Raw genomic sequence first — 22,296 nt, 5'->3', positions numbered from 1 at the left:
CGGACAACTTAGCCACGTCCCATCCAGATCACCCAGAAGGCTGGATGACAGTGCTTCTTTAAGTAGCTTGGCAGATAATGCAAAATGCCTCCTGACTCCCCAAAGGGCCTTAGCTGCCCGTTTTCTCTTTACCCTCTCTAGCCCTTAAACAAACAAAAAAATAAATAGAAGTCTACAGTCTTTGCAACAGACCTGCCTGACATCAATTAACACTAACCTCTGGCAAGTGGCAATCCTCACAAAGCTCCAAGATGTTTTCAGCGCGAGGATTTTCCTGTGTTCTCTAAAGTATGAGTAAAGTATGAGTATACTAATGGCCACTTTCCTGACAAGGCAACCAGGCTCAAGATACTAAATGGTGACGCTAGTTAAGTGATCCTGCGAGAAAGGGATAAATCCGTGCACAGAATAAGGTCCGAGGGCCCCCATTCCCTGCATGTTCCATTAGACATTTGAAATCTCTCAGTCCAGCATGGAGCAAATGGGTGTCCAGGACTGGAGGCTGACTGATAAACCCCTGAGGTCTGATTCCAAGCTGTTGTCCAGAGAAAACTTCCACTGTTCACACTTGAGGGGGGTGGCCGGAGTGGCAGCAAAGTGAAGGGGGGTGGGGAGAATTAATTCAGGAGCTGGGAGCTGAGAAACAGATTTGGTAAGCACATACTTCAAAGCTCACTAGAGAACTCCAATAAAACATAGACTCTCTGCAGCAACCAGGGAGTGATTTAAATCCACTTGGAATTTCTAGGAGGAAGGAGTGAGACTTACCAGCTCTGCTCAGAGCCTCATGAATAATTTCACCTGACACAGGACACTGAACCAGCAGAAATCTGGGATGTACAAAGGAAAACGGGTTTCCAACTCATCTTTGTTACTCCAGTCTTATTCGTAAGCGGGGAACCAGGTTGGGCAAGGGAAGCCTAGACAGGAAATTCACCATTTTTAGACGCATTATTTTTTGTCCTTGTGCGAGAGATGTTGGATAGGAAACACATTTTCTGGCAGCCAAAAGCTCGCTGGCTGGGTTGGCTAAGAGAAAGGCCACGCACCCACGTACTACGAGGATGTGGACAACATTGAGAACTCCCTCTGGGCGAGCTGACAGTGAAAGGGAAACTTCCAGCGAAGTAAACACCTAAGCCCCCTAAGCACAGGTGGTGCTACGGAAGTTACTCTTGTTGCCTTGAACCCCCGGCTGCGATCCCCTCCCTCACACCCCATCTCCTTCCTCCACACTGCACATCCACTGCCCGCCAACAGATCATCAAGTTTTTGTCAATGAGACGGCCAGTCCTGGCTCTGGGAAAGGGTGTCCCCCCGCGGGTCCTCACTGCGCTTAGATGGGCGGGTAGGGACGGCCTGAACCCTCTCGAAGATCCCAGGGGGTCTCGGTCCGCAGGAATCACCCCTGTCCCCCCTCTCGGGGCGCAGCCTTTCCCGCCCGCCCAAGCGCAGCGCACCCGCGCGCGACCCAGGTGCCCACCGTGGAGGTGGCAGCGCCGGCGGCCCTGGCAGCCAGGGCCCAGAGGTCGTTCTGCTTTCCCCCTGATGGCCGCAGGGGGGCAGGAAAGAAGGACTAAAGATAGAGGCCAGCGGAGGAGCCGGCCGTGCGGAGGGTGCGAGGTTGGGGGGCAGGGGTTGGGGGAGCACGGAGAGCGGGGCGTGGGGCGCGGAGCCCGGGCGGCGCGGGTGGCTGGGACACCGACGGGCGGAGGGCGTAGGGACCGCCCCGACTGAAGGAGCTCGGCCCGAGACACCCGCCGCCAGCCGCCTCGACACCCGGCTCTGACGTCCGCAGCGACTCGGGGACGGGAGCCCTGGAAGCGCCGCACCCTCCCGCCGCTGCGGGTGCCTGTCCGAGGGACGCAAGGGAGCCGGAGGTCCGAGGGGCCCCGCCGTCCCTAAGAGCCAGGGACAATCACTGCAGCCTCCGGGAGGAAAGCCGCGCTGGGAAGAAAAGACGCGAGCTGCTCCCTGCGTCCCCTCTTTCCCAAGATCCAAACCCGCCCTCCAGCCTCTGGCGACTGAGCATGACTCTCGTTTTGCAGATACCGAGGCCTGGACGTGTTGTGAGCCTCAGGGACACAGACATAAATCAGTTATGCTAATCCTGATCTCTGTGGTTCAGATACTTTAAATCCGGGAGCCACCTTTTTACATCTAATTGGCTGGACACCGTTCTTTTTTCTGTTTTCTCCAACCGAGGCCATTCCAACTATTTTATCTCCTAGTACAGACTTCCGTATACTTCGATCATTCCACCCCAAGACGTTACAGTAAACAGGTTCTCTTCCCCTCATCAAATCGGCTCCATTTCTCTACTTTCTGCTTCCACATTTAACTCCTGACCCATCTGGACCAAAACTCCCCAAAAGTTCTAGACTAGAGAGCCCAACATAAACAGAAAGGGCCCAGGAAAAAAGGCGGCGGTGGGGTCAGGGAACGGGGCTATCAAAAAACCAAACTGCATTTTTGTGGTGTTTTTTTCTTTTTAACCTGATGGACATTAAATTGCTGCGTAAAATATTTCATCTGTTCGGAAACTTTATTCTAAAATGACTTGCGCATTTGTTTCACCGATGCTATTTATTTTGGAATTTCAAATAACCCTTAGAGACCATGGACAGTTTTTATGTTCATTAAAACTACACCGGGGTTCAAAAGGATTGTGAGACCTTGCTGTTATGATGTTAATAAACCAACAAAATAGATAAAGATCAAATAGAAAGCAGCATGAGGAGGAAACCAATAAAATGTAGGCCAGTGGGATTTACAAAGTTGTCCTAAAAAACAAAGTCTTTGTCTTTCTCTCCCTTTCCTCATCCTGTTAGCAAATCGTGCTCAAGTAAGGAGAGAGTGCTTGGACGAGTCCATTGCCTGCACCTTGGTACTGTGAGCCAGAAAGCCAGGCTCCTGGTTCCAGCTCACTCTTGCTCAGCTCAGGTGAACACCCAGCTGGTCACACTGGAGACAGAACGTGATCTGGGTGGGGCAGCACTGCCAAATAAGACGGCCCTCCACCTTCTGGAAACTGTAGTGCTCCCAAGGCGTGGGCCTGTGGGTTGCTCCTTTACGTTAGTCCTCCAGTACCTTCCATTTCCTCAGCGTCTGCGTTTCTAGCTTGGCAGTGGCCCAGGCTCCTGAGTTTTCACTTTCCTTCCTGCTGTCGTCTTTTCTGGCAGTTTGGTTGATTCATTAACATCTCCATCAGAGGGATGGGCAGGGAGCTTGAAAGTCCACTCAGCTCTTCTTAATGGTCCTTCTGGTACTGGGTTTGGTGGGAAAAGAGCCACGCTGTTGGCTAAAATGAGATTTTGGGATTATCCATGGATTTAATCTGGTCTTCTCACATCTACCATTTCCACAAGTAATTAGAGATTACTAGATACATTGAGAAGTTGCATTAGCCTTAAAGAATTTGGAGAAAATCTAAATAGGCTTAAATACCATCTTGGAGTCCAGAATGTTAAGCTCTATGCTCCAGATAATTAACATTTTTAAGGCCTTTCCCTGCTCCTGCTCCCTGCACCCTGTGGTTAACGTCACTACTGGGTAACAAGTCACTGAAAACATTTTAAATATAATATATTTTGCAGGGAGGGTGAGCAGAGTAGAAACGCAGTAAATACACTACCGTTGTATTCAGAGAGAAGAGGCCAGGCAGCATTGGCGATTTGAAACTTCTCTATCATCCGAAAGTACATTCCGATCCGGGCAGTTTGCGAAGTTGAGAAGATTTTGATTATTAACATATATGAGAGACCGGCAGGTGGAGGACGATTTGTAGAGCCATGCCCTCTCTGTAAGCATGAGCGTGCCACCCCTCCTCCTGGAGAACACCTTGGACACACAGTGTCTGTCCAGAGCAGTGGGTGATGCTTACAGAGGGTGCATGGCCCTTCCTCCAAGCTCAGAGGGCTCCTTCCAGAGACTGTGAGTGGAGGCAATAGCATTCTTTTGATTTTTCTTTTCCCAGTGGGAGTCCTACATTAGCACTGACATGAAAATGACATCCTATTATTGCAGATGGCTGAGAACATGGTAATCATAGTATCTCGTGCTTCTGTAGCGTTTGACAGTTTTCAAGGCAATTTTGTATTTGTTCTCTTATTTGATCTTCATAATAACTGCGAGGTAGGATGGATATTATCACCTCCATTTCTTTCTGATGAGGAATTTAGCCATGGTCAGAAAGGTAGGAAGAGCAGAGTAGAATTAGAATCCAGCCTTCTGACACACCCTTCCATTAAGGTTCTATACCATTAAAGTTCTATAATAAAACATCACAGTTTCTTATGTGACTGCATTATCATGCCTGCTATATGTTCATTAACTACATTGCACTCAAGCATGATAATTTTATATTGATTTAATTGTGCAAATTATACTCATGAAAAAATGGTCTCTTTTTTAATAGTCTGTCTCCTTTGGAATACTATTACTGCAATAACTCTGTCCTTTTGTTGTATTTCTCCCCCTTAATAATCAGCAAGGTGTTAATCTAGCCACATTGGACAATTTCCCAAAGTCACTTAAACTGACTTATAAAATATCACCCACTATTCACTTTATCCCATGGCTCCTCTTTTCCATTACTAGAATCTGAGTGCATACTGAGCTACTCCCCAAAGGAACGGGTCAAGATCACAGGTTACCGAAAACAAACAACTCCAGCACAAACCAAAGGTTTTTAATGTATGCGTAATAACTACACATTTTATATCCATAGGTATTTTTAGAAAGATTGATAAAAAACTCTCTGACATACCCACATGGTGGTAGTCCGATTCACGCTCAAAAAAAGCTTTTCAGCTTTTTCCATCAACACCATTCATATTTTAGAAGACGGACTTTGCAGGGGCCTCCCCAAAGAATTTCCTTAAATCTCTGCCAACCTGCGGGGAGAAGGAGTAGAGATATTACATAAATATCTGCATTGAGTTCTTGGATAGAGTTGCACAATGGCCATATATGGTGAAAGGTAGATTTTCCCTTGTGACTATATTCTTGGAATATGTTAAATGCATATGTCTCCATTTCTGCTCCCAAGAAGCTGGTGTACAGATGTTTAGTATTGGGGTCGTAGAAACGCCGCTGTCTACAGTTTACATGATGTCTAATAGGTTTCTAGAATGTGCTTAAAAGGCAGTGTTCAGAATTAGGCCTCTAACCTTCTTTGACGTAATTGTCTTTCTTTGGAGTCACATCTTGAAGGAAAGGATGAAGATTTGGAAAGAGAATTAATTTTCTCAAAACCAGACTTACTATTTTCCTTCTGTACTTTATAGTAATCCTTTAAACTCAAAAAAACTTCAGCTAATTATGGATTTCTACCTGACTAATGTTGCCATTTGAGTGGCTACGTGTCACTGTTTCTGGTTTCTGACCCCCTGTCAGGCCAATTCTGCCTGATTTCACTCATGTGCTGCTGCTTTTTATAATCTGAACATTATTTCCACTCAAATGTTTCCAGCTTTGCAAAAAACCTAGGAATCTGAAAGGCGGAGGGAAACCTCTCATAACTACTATTTGGATAATTATCACTTTCAGTTATTCTGATTTTTTTTTTCTGCAAAACGGATACTATGAGAAGAACATTTGAAAAAAGTTAAAGGTTTTACTTTGAAAGCTAAATTTTCTAACTCACATTTTAAAAATAGAGCTTAGGCAGTCTCCCTGGTAATTAAAATATAATTTCCCCTCTATTTTCTATGCTCAATAAACTTAACTGTTACAATATATTTTGAAATGTACAACATGGAGTCTAGGGCATTAAACAAAAAAGTTAAAAGGCTTTGAGGGGATTTTTAAAGATCCAGTTTCCTAATAAGCAAAATGGACCCTGGAAAGACTTCATGGTGTTTAATATGTTTTTTCCCTATCTTCTAAATGCAATAATCTCTAACCACCACTTGATCATCAGAGATTTATATTCACTATAATTTATGTCAACTTATATCTGGGATTCTTTTTTTTTTTTCTACAACGTTTGGCAGCAAACTGCTGGTGGAAACTAGAATGTTTCACATTAGCAGCCCTCTTAAATTATTTCTATGAAATAATTTACTGTGGATTACAAATTCTTATATGGCATTTAAAGTTAATGATTAGGCAGAGAGATATATCAAAAATATGATTAGTCACATATGTACCTGACTTGCATGGTTTTAACTCTATGTGTGTTTTACAAGAATTGCCTTTCAAAAAGATATTTCTGGGCTTATGCATTTTTCCTATTAAAGCCAACGTATTTTTAAAGGAAAAGAGAAATAGACATACATGCTCCTATAAACTGTCTCCTCTAATTAAATGTCTATAAGATTATTTTCTATTTCTTGATGGCCATTTACAGCATAGGTACTGCTGCATGGTCTGAAACTTAAAAGAGCTCACAATGGTGAAGATCTCTTGCAGCATAACTTGAAGTCAAGATGTAAAAATCCTAAGAGAGTATGAGAGTTTTAATGAAAATTGTAATGTCTCTCTTTTACTGCCAGGAATCAGTAACGAAGTGATGTACCCCCAACAGAACAAGAAATGAAACGAAACCCAGGGCTCCTTATACAAAGCTCAGAATGAGCTCCTTCCTGACTCGTTTTCATTTTCTCTACATAGTTAAGGCTTAAAGCTGTTAGATATTTCTGTGCTTAATTTCACTTATCACCCAGGGAAGTAAGACTTAGAAGGGTGGCCATGAAAGTTGGGTTAATAGAAAATAAAAAAATAATTAAAAAAAAAAAAGAAAGAAAGTTGGGTTAAAATTTTATTTGCATGGAAGCAGCTCCTCCCAGAACATCTCTTCTGTATCTCAGACAGATATTTCTTTTTCTCCTCCCTTCTTCTCTTTTCCTATTTCAGAGTGGTTTTCTTAACTCAACTATTTATGATTCATTTCATAAAAGGCTAGGTTTTCTCCAAGGGTACTATAATGTCTCAAAGTGGTTTTAGAGACTAGCAGTAACAAGAAACTATTTTCTTTTGTGATGTAAAATAAAGTCATTGTTAATAGCCTACAACCTGCAATTAACTATTAGAAAGGGAATTTATGAGGGCTGGTTATTATCCTCCTGAAATAACGTTGTTACAAGTCTGCCCTTGTCAGTCATCTGCAGGAATCACGTGCTGGATCCCAAACAAAGGGAGGGTCTGGATCCACACAGAGGCTCGTGGCAAATTACCCAGTGACAGCCTGGCCTGATAGCCCCTTATGCCCTTTGTCACCTTTTCAAAGCGAGAGAATAATAGCCGCATGTGTATTTTATCCTGATTGGACTAAAAGGCACCTGTTTGTGAAGCTGAGTTTGAATTGGGAATTAGAAAAATATTTGCATGGCTGGTAACAGCAAATTACGTGGGAGTGCCTTGGGGACATTGGGGCAGTAGCAGGCAGGGCTTAGGAAATACAACTGGAAGCATCCCGCACACATTGAAAACTGCGTGTCAACTCTTTTCCTTCTTTCTAACATTAATATAAGTCCTAAGAAGAGCTTCCTCTTCCTCTCCTTGCGCTGTAAGCGCTTTCCCTGGCCGAAGCTGGGTCTCTCTGGCAAGCCCCTTGTGAGTCCTCTTTGGCATCAGCAAAGAAGAGAGGAAGAGAGAGCATCCTATCAAGCAGCTGAGCATGGCATGGGTGGGAGAAGGAGGAGGAGGCAAGGAGAAAGGCACAGGATTATTCACCAGAGGCTGGATTAATCTAAAGCTCAGCAACTGGAACAGGTCTGCTGATGTTGCAGAAGCACCAAAGGTAGAGGGTCTGCCTTGGAGGGAGAGCTACAGAGCATGAAGAATAATGAGATCGTGTGTGGCTGGGGAAGGATGGGAGATGGTCTAGGAGGTGGATGAGGAGAAGGAAGGGGGGGAGAAGGAGGAGGATTAAAGAGGAGGCAAAGGCCTGAGAATGGTTTGATTGGTTTCCAAGAGCCAAAGATATAAAATTCCAGGTTCTAAACCTTTATAATATAAATCATCATTCCCTGAAGAAAGTAATAGAATCTCACTGGTAAAGTAATGGCCTTCTTTACTTAAAAAAAAAAAAAAAATTTTTTTTTTTTTTTTTTTGCAGGGGGGAATGCAAGCTGGTGCAGCCACTCTGGAAAGCAGTATGGAGGGTCCTCAAAACACTAAAAATAAAACTACCCTAAAACCCAGCAATTGCACTACTAGGTATTTATCCATGGGATATAGGTATGCTGTTTCTTTTCTTTTTTTTTTTTTTATTATAGGTATGCTGTTTCGAAGGGACACATGCACCCCCATGTTTATAGCAGCACTAGCAACAATAGTCTAAGTATGGAAAGAGCCCAAATGTCCATCGATGGATGCATGGATAAAGAAGATGTGGTATATATATACAATGGACTATTACTCAGCAATCAAAAAGAATGAAATCTTGGCATTTGCAACTACATGTTTGGAACTGGAGGGTATGATGCTAAGTGAAATTAGTCAGAAAGACAAAAATCATATGACTTCACTCATATGAGGACTTTAAGAGACAAAACAGATGAACATAAGGGAAGGAACACAAAAATAATAAAAAAACAGGGAAGCGGACAAAACAGAAGAGACCCATAAATATGGAGAACAAACTGGGGGTTACGGGAGGGGTTGTGGGAGGGGAGATGGGCTAAATGGGTAAGGGGCACTAAGGAATCTACTCCTGAAGTCATTGTTGCACTATATGCTAACTAATTTGGGTGTAAATTAAAAAAAAATTAAAAAATACAATTAAAAAATAATAAAATAAAATAAATAAAACAATGGCAAATTTGATGTTAAAAAAATTTTTTTTTTTACACTGTGCCTGCAAATGTGGGGGCGGGGGGAAGCCCTCCAAGATTTGGGTGAATGTTGCTTAATATGAAATGCCAAAGCACAGAAGATTGGTTTTAAAATGAGAATAAATGAGAATAAAAACACAAAACTAAGAACCATCACTTCTAAGACCTTCACTTAAATAAGCATAGTCTAACACGCTGTGATGTTCATTACTGATTTCAGAAAGTTATCAAAAGCATCTGTTCAGTATGTTTGGAAAGCCAACTTGCTTAGTTCTGTGACACAATGTCTGAGTTAGCGTCTATGGAAAACAGAATAGCACACACACGATTTTAATCCCATTATTTTGAAAACTTGGTAAAGCTTTGGTGTCATCTGAAATGGCTGATTTTCTTATTTTGTATACTTAGACAAACACTAATAATAATTTTCGGAAAAAGTTATGTAGATTTAGAAAATGGAAAATCATAATCTAGAATTGAAATTGTCACTTAAGATAGAGCTCTGATTTGTAATTGTCTGAATACAATTTGTCCTTCATAGGATCAAAACTCACCTCTAAAGGAAAGTCTAAAATCCACTACAATCGTTACAAAAATTTGGAAATTAAAGACCTGCTAGAAATAAATATAACAAAACAATAAATGCCATCTGCCAAAGTATTGCTAATTAATATACTAGCAGCCTGTTTGACTTTATTATACAAAACTTCAGAGCAGCCACTATCACGGATATTTATGGAATGATGGCCTGTGTAGTAGTCCCTGACCGTCACTTAATCACCCAATAAATCCAAACCTGGAATATTTTCAGCAACATTTATCAAGGGTCGCTTTTTTTTTTTTTTTTAAGTTTATGTATTTTGAGAGATAGAGCACAAACAGTAGAGAGACAGAATCCCAAGCAGGCCCCATGCCACCAGAACAAGACTGATGTGGGGCTCAAACTCACAAACTATGAGATCATGCCCTGAGTCAAGATCAAGAGTTGGTCGTTTAACCAGCTATGCCACCAAAGTGCCCCCATCAAAGGTCACTTTTAAGTGATATAAACTATCAATGATAGCCTTTTAAAAGACCATCTACTTTCGGTCAAAATGTTGCTATAGAAAATCATCTCTCTTTGAAGTGCTATGTATTAATTACATCTGCAATCACGGTGTCAGAATAAAATGCAAAGAAGACCTATGAAAAGCCTTTCTTAGTTGAATGTAGAAGAGAAGCACAGAAGATGATGTTCATTTTGTAACATGCTCTTATTCCGTGATTATCTATAAATAGCAAGAGCAAAAAGAGACTCAAATGAGTGGCCTTCTGGTCAAAAGATGGAAACTGATATGTTTAGCCATTGAAAACTTAGGAGAACTTGTCACTGTACTGGGAAAATAAAATCCAGTAGAAAATAGGGTTTTCTAAAATGTTTTTCTAATTATCACCTTGCTTCTCTGTGGTTCTGCAAATACAAATAAATAGAAAGCTAAGTTCATTTCTTCCCAACTCTCAGTTTAGCTACAAAACTCCTAAATGAAAACACAATTTTTCTGGTGTTATAGAAGTTAGGAGTGGTGAAGAACAGAGGTTCAAGTACTCCAGGAAAGGCTGTGGAGGGGTGCAGAGGCCTGTGGGAGCAACCAGAGGGGTGCTGGCGAGCGCCCCTTTGTCTCAGACTGTCTACTCCTCACCTTGATCCACTGGCCACATTCTTTCCTATTTTGGAAAAGTGGAGCTGTTAATGTTGGTTCAATACCATAAGAAACACTGAACCTCCTATCACCAGCATCACCATTGCTCCTTGTAACAAGAGAATGCTGAAATGAGCAGTTGTTGAATCCTAAAATGTTAGAGCTGGAAGGGACATTAAAGCAGTCTCTCTGGGTACAGTTTCTAACTATGTAGAGGCTAAATCAAGCATAGATTAACTCTTAACTCTCAATCCATAGTTGTTTAATAAGGAAAGATCACAAATTGGTGTAGCCAACGGATTATAGATTTTAACATATTTTGTAAGATTTATACCTAAATCGGTTAAGTGTCTGACTCTTGATTTTGGCTCAGGTCATGATCTCAGGGTCGTGAGACCAAGCTCCACACTCAGGGAGGAGCCTGCTTAAGATTCTCTCTCTCTCTCTCTCTCTCTCTCTCTCTCTCTCTCTCTCTCTCTCTCTCTCTCTCTCCCTTTGCCCCATCCCAACCCCCACCACCAACTCTCTCTCTCTCTCAAAAAGCAAAACAAAAAAAAGGATTTACACCTAATTATTTCATGGTTTTCTATATCGTAAATTAGAGCCCAGCTCCCTAGAATCCTAAATTAAATCTGGAGCACCTGTGTCCCATGTGAGTCACAGAGACCAGTGTTGTCCAACAGAAATGCAATGTGAGCCACACGTGCCATTTAGAATTCTCTAGTAGCCACATTGTAAAAATTAAAAAGGGAAATTAATTTTCATAATTGTGCATTGGTTATTTATTGCTGTGTAACAAATTACCCCCCAAACCTAGCTTGAAACAAACATTTATTATTTTACAGTTGCTCTGCACGAGTGGTTTAGCTGGAGAGTTCTGGCTCAGGGTTCCTCCTCAGTTTGTAGTCAGGCTATCAGCTGGGCTACATTGACTGGGGCAGGAGGGTCTGCTTCCAAGAAATATCACTCACATGGCTGGTTGTTGGCTGACGTGCCTCACCTCTCCTCCACGCGACTTCTCATCCTCCAGGGACTCTTGTCTTCATTTGGCATCTTCTGCATGAGAGTCTGTTCTTTACTGGTGACTGTGCTCTGAGATAGAAGTAGAGAGGGCACAAGCTAACGTAGGGAGGAAGGAGCACCCAAGATAAAAGCTGCATTTTGTAGATTTGTAACCTCATCTTGGAAGTTACATTCTATCACTCTTGCCTTTTTTTCTGTTAGAATTGACCCATTAAGTCCAGCCTACATTCTAGGGGAAGGAATCACACTTATGGGTTATTGGGGGTCATCTTTTTTTTTTTTAACATTTATTTATTTTTGAGACAGAGAGAGACAAAGCATGAACGGGGGAGGATCAGAGAGAGAGGGACACACAGAATCTGAAACAGGCTCCAGGCTCTGAGCTGTCAGCACAGAGCCTGACGCGGGGCTCGAACTCACGGACCGCGAGATCATGACCTGAGCCGAAGTTGGACACTCAACCGACTGAGCCACCCAGGTGCCCCTTGGGGGTCATCTTAAAAGTAGCCTACCGCAAGTCTGTTTTAATTATCCCAATATATTGGGGTATTATTTATGGTATTATTATATAATGAACATAAAAATTGTTAATGAGATATCTTACATTCTTTTCTTCACACTAAGTCTTCAGGATCCGGTATGTATTTCATACTTACAGTTCCAACCAATTGGTCTAGCCACATTCCGAACACCACTGGGCACATATGGCTAGTGGCTACTTTAGCACGGCACATCTCTAGATGCTCTGCAGTCACCTAAAGACCCAAAGACCCTAACTTAGGGGATCTTCTTCATTTACAATGTAAGTGATTGATCAGATCTGTATCAAGTGATTACCGTGTTCCAGGCATGGTGCTAAATGTGGGGAACCCCAAATCAGTAAATTGCCATGCCTGCCCTAAAGGAACTCAGCCAGACAAATAAGAAGTTAAATTCTAAATCTAGATCAACCATCTTGGGCCTACCTCAGAGAGCTCTAACCTGTGATGGGTTCTAGAATGAAGCAGAACGCAGTCTCTCCACACTCCTTGGGAAGGTGGTGACCCAGAGTCTTTTCAGAGCAGCCAGAACCTCCGACAATGACCATAGACATCACTCACCCCCAGACCCAACCTGAGGCTATGTCTCCAGCTCTAAGCTGGAGCCCATATGTTGGCCTGAAACCTGATTTGCTTTGGATGTGGAGCAAATTAAATATTTGTTTAACTCAGTACATTGTACTTTCCACTATTCTCCATAAGCAAGACCTGTAGGGGAAGGGAGATATAGGGCTTACCGTAACTATTTCAGGCTTCTTGGGTGCTTTGGAGGTACGTGCCATTGTTGCACCAAGTTTTATACATAAATGTGACTCCGTTTACATAGAACGGAAGGTCCTTAATTATCTTACCAGCTATGAATGGATTTAGCAACAGGGAGCATTATTTTTAGTGTATTCTCTGCCTTAACTGTGATAATGTACATACGTATCTGACTTGAGTCTTTTCTCACACTTTATGTCCTGAAGCATATTTGTGCTGCTTAAAGAATAACTCTGTGCAGCCAGGACCTACCCGAGGAGTTTCCCATATCCCCAAAAGGCACTTACAGGCTATGTATTAATGGTGATATACCTGGCAATACAGTTAAAGAATTCTGGGTTTCATTGGGGATGAGGGGGGGCGGTGGGGAATGCAACATACTTTTCACTAGCAGTAGAGGAAAGCAGTTTTCTGAGTGGTTTTTCTACCACAGTAAATAGCAGTCATGTATTTTCAAGTTAGAGGAAAATCCATGCCTATCTCAACGGGAAGAAATAAGTTTCATTCAGATGCTGTCTGGAAAAATGGTCTTGAATACCTTCTTTATTTCTTGTCTTCATAAAAATATTGTTTAGGGAAAAGAAAACCCCATAAAGACAATTTCAAGTCAAGGACCAGACATAAAACAACCCACCTTTCTTACATGCAAAATTCATTTCTGAGTTTCCATCATGTATCTATGCACTGTTTCATCAAAGTGATAGTAGCTGTATCTTTCAAAATAAAATACCTTTGTGCCACAATGTGGATACTATAAAAACCAAACCAAAACAAAACACCAACAACCTGATGACACATCTCGTTTATGTGTCTAACGTCACGATTTTTGGTTGAACCATCATAGTCTAAGGCTCAACCACTCAACCTGGAAAAACATTCATGGGGTCTGCAACATAGAAAAATCCCTAAAGCTGTTCAGCTGGAATTTTAAGGGTGAGATTACAGCTTCTGTTTTGTGTAAATCTGTCCAGATTTAGCATTTTACAGTATCAGGTACTACTCTAAGAGCCAAGAACGACTCTGCCTAAAGGCCCCTGCACAAAGAGAGACCTCCAAGCCCCAAAGTCAGGTCACATTAGAGAAAGAAGTGAATTGTAAACACTCCATTGTAAATACAATTTACACACGTCATTTTTTTTTTTTTTTACATGTAGAGTAGATTCATTCTAAAAGCACACTTTGCTCCTGTTTTGGAGGTTCTAAATAAAAGAAAATAGCATTTTAATGGGCCTTTGGGAAGGCCAGCATGCTCAAACAGGGCATATATGATGGGATCTATGACTATTTTCTCTGAGTTTTAGAATGCAAACTTAAGTCCACAGCATACACTCCAGCAAATATATCTGTATCTATATCTATGTCTATATCTATATCTATCTATATCTATATCTATATCTATATCTATATCTATCTATGTATCTGTTCACAGACTGATACAACCCGCAAGCACATAATGTGTATATGGACAGTGACAAAAATATCTCGATTTTTTTTTCAATTACAGCTTTTGTTGTGATTTATTCTAACATATTCCACAAAATAAACGTTTCATTGATAGTGCAGGCAGTGTGAAGTCTGGGGGGTGTACAGCCCCCTCTTTGGAGAAAGAGGGAGACTCCTTTAGCCTTTTCCACCCGAATTTTGATTTGCTTCGTAAAAGTGGAAGCTGAGTCCATCAGCTAAACAGCCAAGCTTGAGATCTGGTTTAAACCTGGAACTCACTCCATTTGGCCGGCGTAGGCGGCTGCCAGCAAAGTCCCTGGGCTGCCTGTTCCCTAGAGCGTTTGCGTGCCCTGTTTACCCGGCCTGGTTCGGCGCGCAGGGGGGGCTTCCCGTCTGGGGAAAGATCTTGTTTACTACCCTCTCTCCCAACCCCCAGGCTAACCGTGCGGCGCGAATCCGGAGAAGCGCGCCCTCGGCGGGGGCCCTGAGTCCGCAGCGCCCGGCGCCTCCCCAGCGGGAGGCGGGAGCAGGCCCCGGCTCGAGGGCTGGGCTGTAAGTGCGATCTTGACATTGCGCCCTTGTTGCCAAGACTCGTGGGGCACAAGAGCAACTGCAGCGGGTCCCGACCCGCGCCGGGAGACTGGGACTGCGGGGCGCGGCCTGCCGCGCAGTCCTCACAGCCCTCCGGGCCCTGGTCCGAGCAGCGCTCCCGGGCCGCGGGGCGAGAAGCGGGGGGAGCCGGTCGAAGCCCCTGGCTCCGGGTTGGAGGCGCTCACGCCCGGGTCTCGCCACGCAGACCTTCGAGGAAATCTTCCTAAAAACAAAGTCCTAAACTGCAGGCTATTCGTGATTACGCGGAGTGTCGTCCCTGCCCAAGGGGCGCGTCCACGCGGACCCCGCGCCTCGTAGAGCTAACTGGCTTCCACGCAGGCCGGAGCGGTTTCGTGGCCGCCCTAGCAGGGACCTGTGCAGCAAAACAGACAACGCCGAAAACCGCAAAGTGAATTTACCGGAAAACTCACGAAGGTTAAGCTCCGGGGTCCTTCACGGCCCGACCCTCCTAAAGCCCAGAGAGGGGCGCTAGCAATTCCGGATTCCGAACTGTGCCTGTTAAAGTTCCCCTCCCCCGCCTTCCAAGCCCAGGCCGCACTCCCTGCGCGGCCCACCCGCCTCGCCGCCGCCGGCGGGGCCGGAACCTCCCGCCCCGGGCACCGCGCTCGCGGGTTACAGGGGAGCGCCCGGAAGGCGTAGCCAAGGAGTAAGTCCGAAACGCCAAGCTGACTCACGCGGGGCAGAAATTCAGACTTATGACGTCATTTTCACACCTCCTTTCTCGGATTGTCTCGCGTCTGTTGAGCCCACCTAGGGAACAGGCCCACACAGCAGCTTAAGCCAAAGTGTTACGATTCCGAGGGATGTGTAGATTCGATGGAACTTCTCATTCTCCTAAGCATCATTTTTATTTTCTTCGTATAATAATCTCATCTTTAGGTCAAGGGAATGAATTTGATTATTAAATATATCTTTTATATGTTATTGAAACCAGTGTGGTGAGATGAAATATAGGCAGTATTAAATGTCAAAAACAAAACAGTACCCTAAACCAAAGCCTCCTCTTTAGGGCTGCCTCAATAAGCAGCTGGAGAGAGAAGAGGGAGGATTTCGGAATCACCACGAAGGAGCAGGAAGGTCTCCCTTGCTTGTCATCAGAATATTATACACACCCACTTCTAGAATAAATAAATAAAGCATTGATTGCCTCTAAACCTGAGGCCTAGCCTGAACAAAAAAATGTCGCAGCAGTCTGCAAATTCAGATGACTTTGCCCATTTCTATGCAAGGAAAACAGCTCCGTACTTTGAAATCTAGGCTTTTAAATTTCCTGACTCACTGTGAGGGGAGGTGGGATGGGTTGTTCTTATACGGCAAAGAAACACAAATCATTCCTGGTTAGAATCTTCCCAACTATATTCTGGCCAAGGAAATTATCAGAAGCCTACAATTACAAGAATTTTAAAAACTACCTACAATTATAAACTGCATTTTGTACTTAATCCTAAACAGGCTGAGGGTATTTTAATAAAAAATGATATCAAGCAAGTAGCATTCTTTCTTTATTTGTTGGCAATGTTGCTCTCATAGGATTTTTCCAAAACCATAGGGGTGGAAGGAAAGAGAAAAATGTGGGCAAGTGTGCGTTTTGCTTGGATCTGAAACTTCCTGATCTTAAATCTTTGTCTCTATCACAATCATGTCTAGACTCAAAGCTGGCTGTGCTTGGCTTACTAACCTGGGTTTCTGCTATATAAACTGAGAACCACAAGTGAGCTTAGCTGATCCCTGCTGGGCAGGTGCTATACCTAACGCCCCTGTGGAGGACCGCAGCCAGGGGAAAGCCTAGAGATCACCCCAGCCACTTCCCCCAGTCCCAGGCCTAACCCGAAAACATTTAACCTTGAGCTTTTTTTTTTTTTTTTTTTTTTTTAAGCACACAGTTTTCACAAGCCAGGTCCTCTCCTCTAGACCAGCGGCCCCAGTGCGTGTCCTCTGCTGCGTGGGGAGAGCCTGGCAGCTGGTGGATCCGTCTGGCCCACAGCTGCAGGATCGGGAGCTCCTCTCAGACTCGGCTCCTTTCAGAAAACTCTTTTCTTGTCGGATGTGGTTTCCCTTTAATTAATCACTCATGCCCGCGTGTCCGCCGCGCAGCTTCCCCACTCTTCCTCCAGCCCCGCATATGATCCGTTTTTTGGAAGCGAGAGCACAGACCGAGCAAGTGGGGGCGGCGTGGGTGTGGACTCCGCCGGCCACAGGGCTGCCGGCTGTCCTGAGAGACCCCAGTTCGTGGTACTTTCTAAGATAGGCTTTCTGGAAGATCCACTCCCTCCTCCCGGACTTTCTAGCCAGTTGGCCACGCAGTTCCAAGCCTCGGCCTGGGTGGTCCAGGTGTTCCGGGTGGTCTAGAAGACCATGTTTCTGTCAGGTTCTCTCCCTTCTCCACCTCCTTCCCTCGCCGCCTTAGGAGCTGGCATCCTGCTGGCAAGAGCCACCTTTTGCCCCCCATTCCCACCCACTCCCTCAAGGATGGTCCCTCCAGGCCTGACGTGGCCTTCCCGAATACTGTGGTTTACTGGACTTCGCAGGGCAAACTGGCCAAGCTTCCAGAAAGTTCAGCACCTGGATGATGTTGGCCGAGGTCTCTGCAGTCTCCTCTCCGGAAAGCCTTGGCCCTAAACCCTAACACCAGGGTAGTCTCAGGACTGTGGGCCCTGATGATGCAGCCGGTGTCCATTTCATCCCTTTTCCCTCGTTGCGTTTCGTTCTGTTACTTCCAAGCCACAAAGGCAGGCCTCCTAAGCGGGCATCAGCTTTAAGGGCGCAGCCGGTTGGAGCAGGGACCACCCTGGGACTCGTGGGTCTCCAAATGTTGCTCCTGGCGCCACACGCCGAGCGGGGAGGGATCAGATATTCCCGTTTGTGAGCGGTGGTGGCTCCCAAGAGACCACGTGGGGCTCGGTGTGCAAACTTTAGTAGAGAAACGATCGGGGTGCTGCTGCATCGATGCCTCAGGCGGCTGGGGCGCCAAGTTCGTGTCCAGCCCGCCGCGGGGCGCTGGGCGCGGGCCTCGGCTACCCCAACCCCGCCGCAGGCCCCCGGGGTGCAGCAGGCTTCCGAGGCCGCGGGGGCTCGGAGGCTGGAGGCGGGGGGGTTGGGGGGGGGGGAGAAGGGAGGGGGGAGGGGGGACAACCCACTTCCCCCTCCCCCCCAGCACGGGGAGGTCTGAGCGCGATAGCGGGGCCCCGCGCGTGGACTCCGCCCGGCCGGCCGCCTGCCCACCCGCGGCCCGGCTCGGCCGCGTTCCCAGCAGCCGGGAGCGCTTCCTCGCTCGGTCACGGATCCAGGCCGCCGGTCCAGCTGTCAAAACAGGGGGTGTCTCTTTCATTCTGGCTCACAAAGTCCCAAAGGGGAACAGGGGGCCTTAATGCTTGTGTTTGGACACAAGCAATTATCCCTAATTATTCTTTTTCTTTTGAGCCTGCCCGTCCCGCCGGCGAGCTCGCCGCGGAACGGGCCCCGTAATCCTCCCCGGTCGGCGGATCGCAGTGGGTTCTGTGCGGCCCGAAGCTCGGGCGCTTTCATGTCACTGCGGGTTTAGAGCTGATTCAAACTCATTGCGATGGGGGAATTAACCCCGGGGCCCGGGCTTTCAGGGGCCTCTGATAAGAGATTATACGTGTTGATGGCAAGCTTTTCTTGGCAAAATGTTTTCAAAGGGCTTGGAGTTGTTAAATCAAAGCGCCATTGAATTGCTCGGGACCGCCCCCGCCCCCTCCCCCTGCCCTTCCCCCTCTCCATCTCTTTTCCCTTCATCCCTCCGCCCTCCTTCGCCGCCCGGGACTGCCCACGGTGAGCGGCCCAGCCATCGCGGAGTTTGCAAGATACTTTCCTTAGTAAGATTTTCCCTCCGTGCCTCACCATGTGAGGATTGTTTTTGTAGGTGCTCTGGCTGCTGGGCACATTGGTACCCCCTTCTCCCCTCCCCCATACACTTGTTCTGGTAAAGAAAACACATCCCAGATGAAAGACTTTTTTTTCCCCCCTCCTAAACATACATGTGTTTTGTAGAAAACGGAGGTGACAGGGTGGGATAACGAGGAGTAAAGGAAGGGTGGTTTTCTAGCCTCCCCCCATCCCAAAGGTCAGCGCAGTCAGAAGGGTAGCCGTGGGGTTAAACAGTGTTGTGGGCAGAGTTCAGATGTCCCGTGAATCTCACGATCCTGCCCTGGGGGCGATCTGGGGCTGCCCAAAGGAAGAAAGCGAGTGTTGGGAGGGCTGTGTGGATGTAAATTCTGCACTGTGGAAAGTCTCTTTATTCAGGACTCAATTATAAATTACAAAGGCTTATTGGGTATTCTGAGGGGCCCTGCTAGGAAGCAGTGGGGAATGCAAAACTTAGATGGGGACTGTAAAAGTCCTATCGGAACTAGATAGACTTTTCCCCTTAAGCGGCGCGGGGGTGGGGGGGGGGTGGGGAACTAAGATACTAAAAAACAAAACAAGTGCCAGATATGTAAAGCTGTGGCCCCTGTCATCTCCTTCCCACCTCCAATATATTCCATATACCACACTATATTGGTCAATTTCCACAACTATACTTCTTGGCCATCCTGACCTTTACCCGCCCCCTCCCCCCTCCCCCCCTCATCTACACCCCCCTCCCCCAACCCCTGGACTGGAACCCTGCTTTCCATCCATTTGGTTGCTCTGGACCCCTGCCTGGTTCCTGCCAGGAACCCTAGGAACAGGATCATGTTCTTTGTATTCTCTCCAGTGGCTGGGGCCCTGGAATGAACTGGTTACTGGGAGAGCTGACTGCCTGACTCAATCTCCACGCTCCACAATGGATTGGACCCCATGGCATACGTAAGCTGCTACCTAAAGTTCACAAGAATTCTGCATTGCACTGAGCCTCTAGGCAAATAGTTCCCCACCCTTGCCTCTCCTTCCTGTTTACTTTTCCTTCCCACTCTAGCTTTGCTAAGACCCAGTGCGCCTGTGCAGAAGCCTGCACACGAGTCTGCCCAAGTTATAACAAAACTTGGTGCCAAGTTGGCACCTATTTGGTCTGCTGGCTTCCTGAAGGATAAAATGACCCTTGATTTGTTTTTCTGCTTCTTTCATAGTTAATGAGCTATGGGCCCTGTAGGATGCAAAATTCAGTTAGGACTTTTTGATTACACTGCCATGAAATCTTTGGCCCTATGTGTCCAGTGGCTGCTTAATCTGTAGCTAGCTTTGTCTTTTTTTTTTTTTTTTTTTTAGTTTATATTGTCTAAGGTAGGCATGGTTTTTTTTTTTTAATTTTTTTTTAACGTTTATTTTTGAGACAGAGAGAGACAGAGCATGAACAGGGGAGGGTCAGAGAGAGGGAGACACAGAATCCGAAACAGGCTCCAGGCTCCGAACTGTCAGCACAGAGCCCGACGCGGGCTCGAACTCACCGACTGTGAGATCGTGACCTGAGCCGAAGTCAGCCGCTCAACTGACTGAGCCACCCAGGCGCCCCTGCATGGTTTTTTTAAAAGTTTTTTTTATGTTTACCTATTTTTGACAGAGAGAAAGAGAGACAGACAGAGCATGAGTGGGGGAGGGGCAGAGAGAGAAGGAGACACAGAATCTGAAATAGGCTCCAGGCTCTGAACTGTCAGTACAGAGCCCGATGCCGAGCTCGAACTCACAGACCGCGAGATCATGACCTGAGCCGAAGTCGCACGCTCAACCGACTGAGCCACCCAGGCGCCCCATGCATGGTTTTTATAATATCAATCTACTTCATTGTTAAAATTTTGTTTAAATTTTTGATTCTGCCGAGACTCACTTATACTTCCCCCTTTCACTCTGTTATACTAAATGCATTCCATTCCAATCCACAAATATTTATTGAGTAGTAGGAGTGCCTGGCTGGCTCAATTGGTAGAGCATTTGGGGTTATGAGTTTGAGTCCCATGTTGAGTGTAGAGGTTACTTACAAAAAATAAACTCTTACAGATTTATTGAGTGCTTCCTACATAGGCACTCAGGCACTCTCAACGGTAAACAAAACAGATGAAAAATGGCAAAAATCCCTGCCTTCATGGAGGTCACATTGTAATGGAGAGACAGTTTAAAAACTGTAAGAAAGGAATAAATGAGATAGTATGTTGGAAAGTGTAAGTGCTGTTGTCAAAATAAAGCCAGTACCAAAAAGACAAAAACAAGTGTTGGAGGAGATACGGAAGAATTGGAGCTTTCATACATTGTAGGTGGGAACATAAAGTGGTATAGCCACTTTGGAAAATAGTCTGGCAGTTACTCAAAAGGTTAAACATGGACCTACCACATGACCCAGCAACTCAACTCTTAGGTATATACCCCTTCCAAATGAAAACATGTTCACACAAAAACTTATACACAAATGTTCATAGCAACATTATTCATAATAGCCCCAAATCAGAAACAACCCAAACTTCCATCAGCTTAAGAGTGGATAAACGAAATGTAGTGTATCCACACAATGGTATATTATTCAGCCATAAAAAGAAATGCAGTACTAATACATGCTACAGCATGGATGAATCTTGAAAATTTAATGTTAAGTGAAAAAAAAGCCAGTCACAAAGGACCACATATTATATGACTCCATTTCTATGAAATGTCCAGAATAGGCAAATCCCTAGACACAAAAAATAGCCAAGGGCTGGAGGAGGAGGGAAATTGGGGGATATAGGCTATGCAGGTAATGGGTACAGTGTTTCTTCTGGGGGTGATGAAAATGTTCTAAAACTGATTCTGATGATGGTTGTACAAGTCTGAGGAAAACCACTGAATGATGTACTTTAAATGAGTGAATCGTATGGCATGTGAATTTTAGCTCAAAAAGCTCATTAAAAAAGCAGATTTGGGGTGTAGTGGTGGGGGGGGGGGTTGCTCGCAATTTTTAATAGAGAAGACATGTTTAAGAAGTGACATTTGGGCACAACTGTGAAATGAGGACATTACCCATGCAGATATCTGGAGAAGAGCATTATAGGTAGAGGAAACAGAGACAGCAAAGGCTCCAAGGTGGGAGGCTGGCTATTTGAAGACCAGTGGGTGGGCCGCCGTGGCTGGAGTAGAGTGATGGAGGAGGAAGGGGCTCAAAGATGAGGTCAGAGACGAAGTGGAGGCGAGGTGTGGGGGAGAGTGTGTGAATGGTGTAAGCCTTCTGCTTGTGGGCCTGGGGAAGTTTCAGTGGTGGAAATACATGGCCTGACTTACTTTTTAAAGAATGTCTGGGCTGCAAAAGGATAAGGATAATGCAGGGAGAACAGGCAGGAGGCTATTATAGGCATCCAAGTGGGAGACAGAAACTCAGAGCAGGGTAGTGGCAGCGCAGGTAGTGATAAATGGTCAGATTTTAGATACATTTTGAGATACAGTCACAGGAACTTCCTGATGGATCAGATGTGGAACATGGGAGAAAAGAGTTTCAGACTGTAAAATTTTAGGGTTGAGCTACCAAAAGATGATATTGCCTACAATTGAGATGAAGAA

General features: G+C 45.3%; 1 long non-coding RNA gene across 2 annotated transcripts in view; it reads right to left on the bottom strand.

Moving 5' to 3' along the window:
• Nucleotides 1-2,440: 2,440 nt before the first annotated feature.
• Nucleotides 2,441-22,296, bottom strand: part of LOC109275015 (uncharacterized) — a 55,310-nt gene continuing 35,454 nt past the window's right edge. Inside the window, exons 1-4 of one of the 2 annotated variants that reach the window (XR_002083942.2) lie at nucleotides 15,249-15,507; nucleotides 11,431-11,551; nucleotides 4,769-4,895; nucleotides 2,441-3,301 (exon numbers count right to left, since the gene is read on the bottom strand). This is a non-coding gene — a long non-coding RNA (uncharacterized LOC109275015). Of the gene's footprint in view, nucleotides 3,302-4,768; nucleotides 4,896-11,430; nucleotides 11,552-15,248; nucleotides 15,508-22,296 lie in introns of those variants that run through there. The other variant, XR_002083941.2, reaches the window with a different exon arrangement.

Source organism: Panthera pardus, unplaced genomic scaffold, assembly GCF_024362965.1.
Source record: "Panthera pardus isolate Hobbes unplaced genomic scaffold, ASM2436296v1 HiC_scaffold_2, whole genome shotgun sequence".
NCBI classification, from domain to species: Eukaryota; Metazoa; Chordata; class Mammalia; order Carnivora; family Felidae; genus Panthera; species Panthera pardus.
The sequence above is the reverse complement of the archived record's forward strand: the minus strand, read 5'-3'. Positions and strand labels throughout refer to the sequence as shown.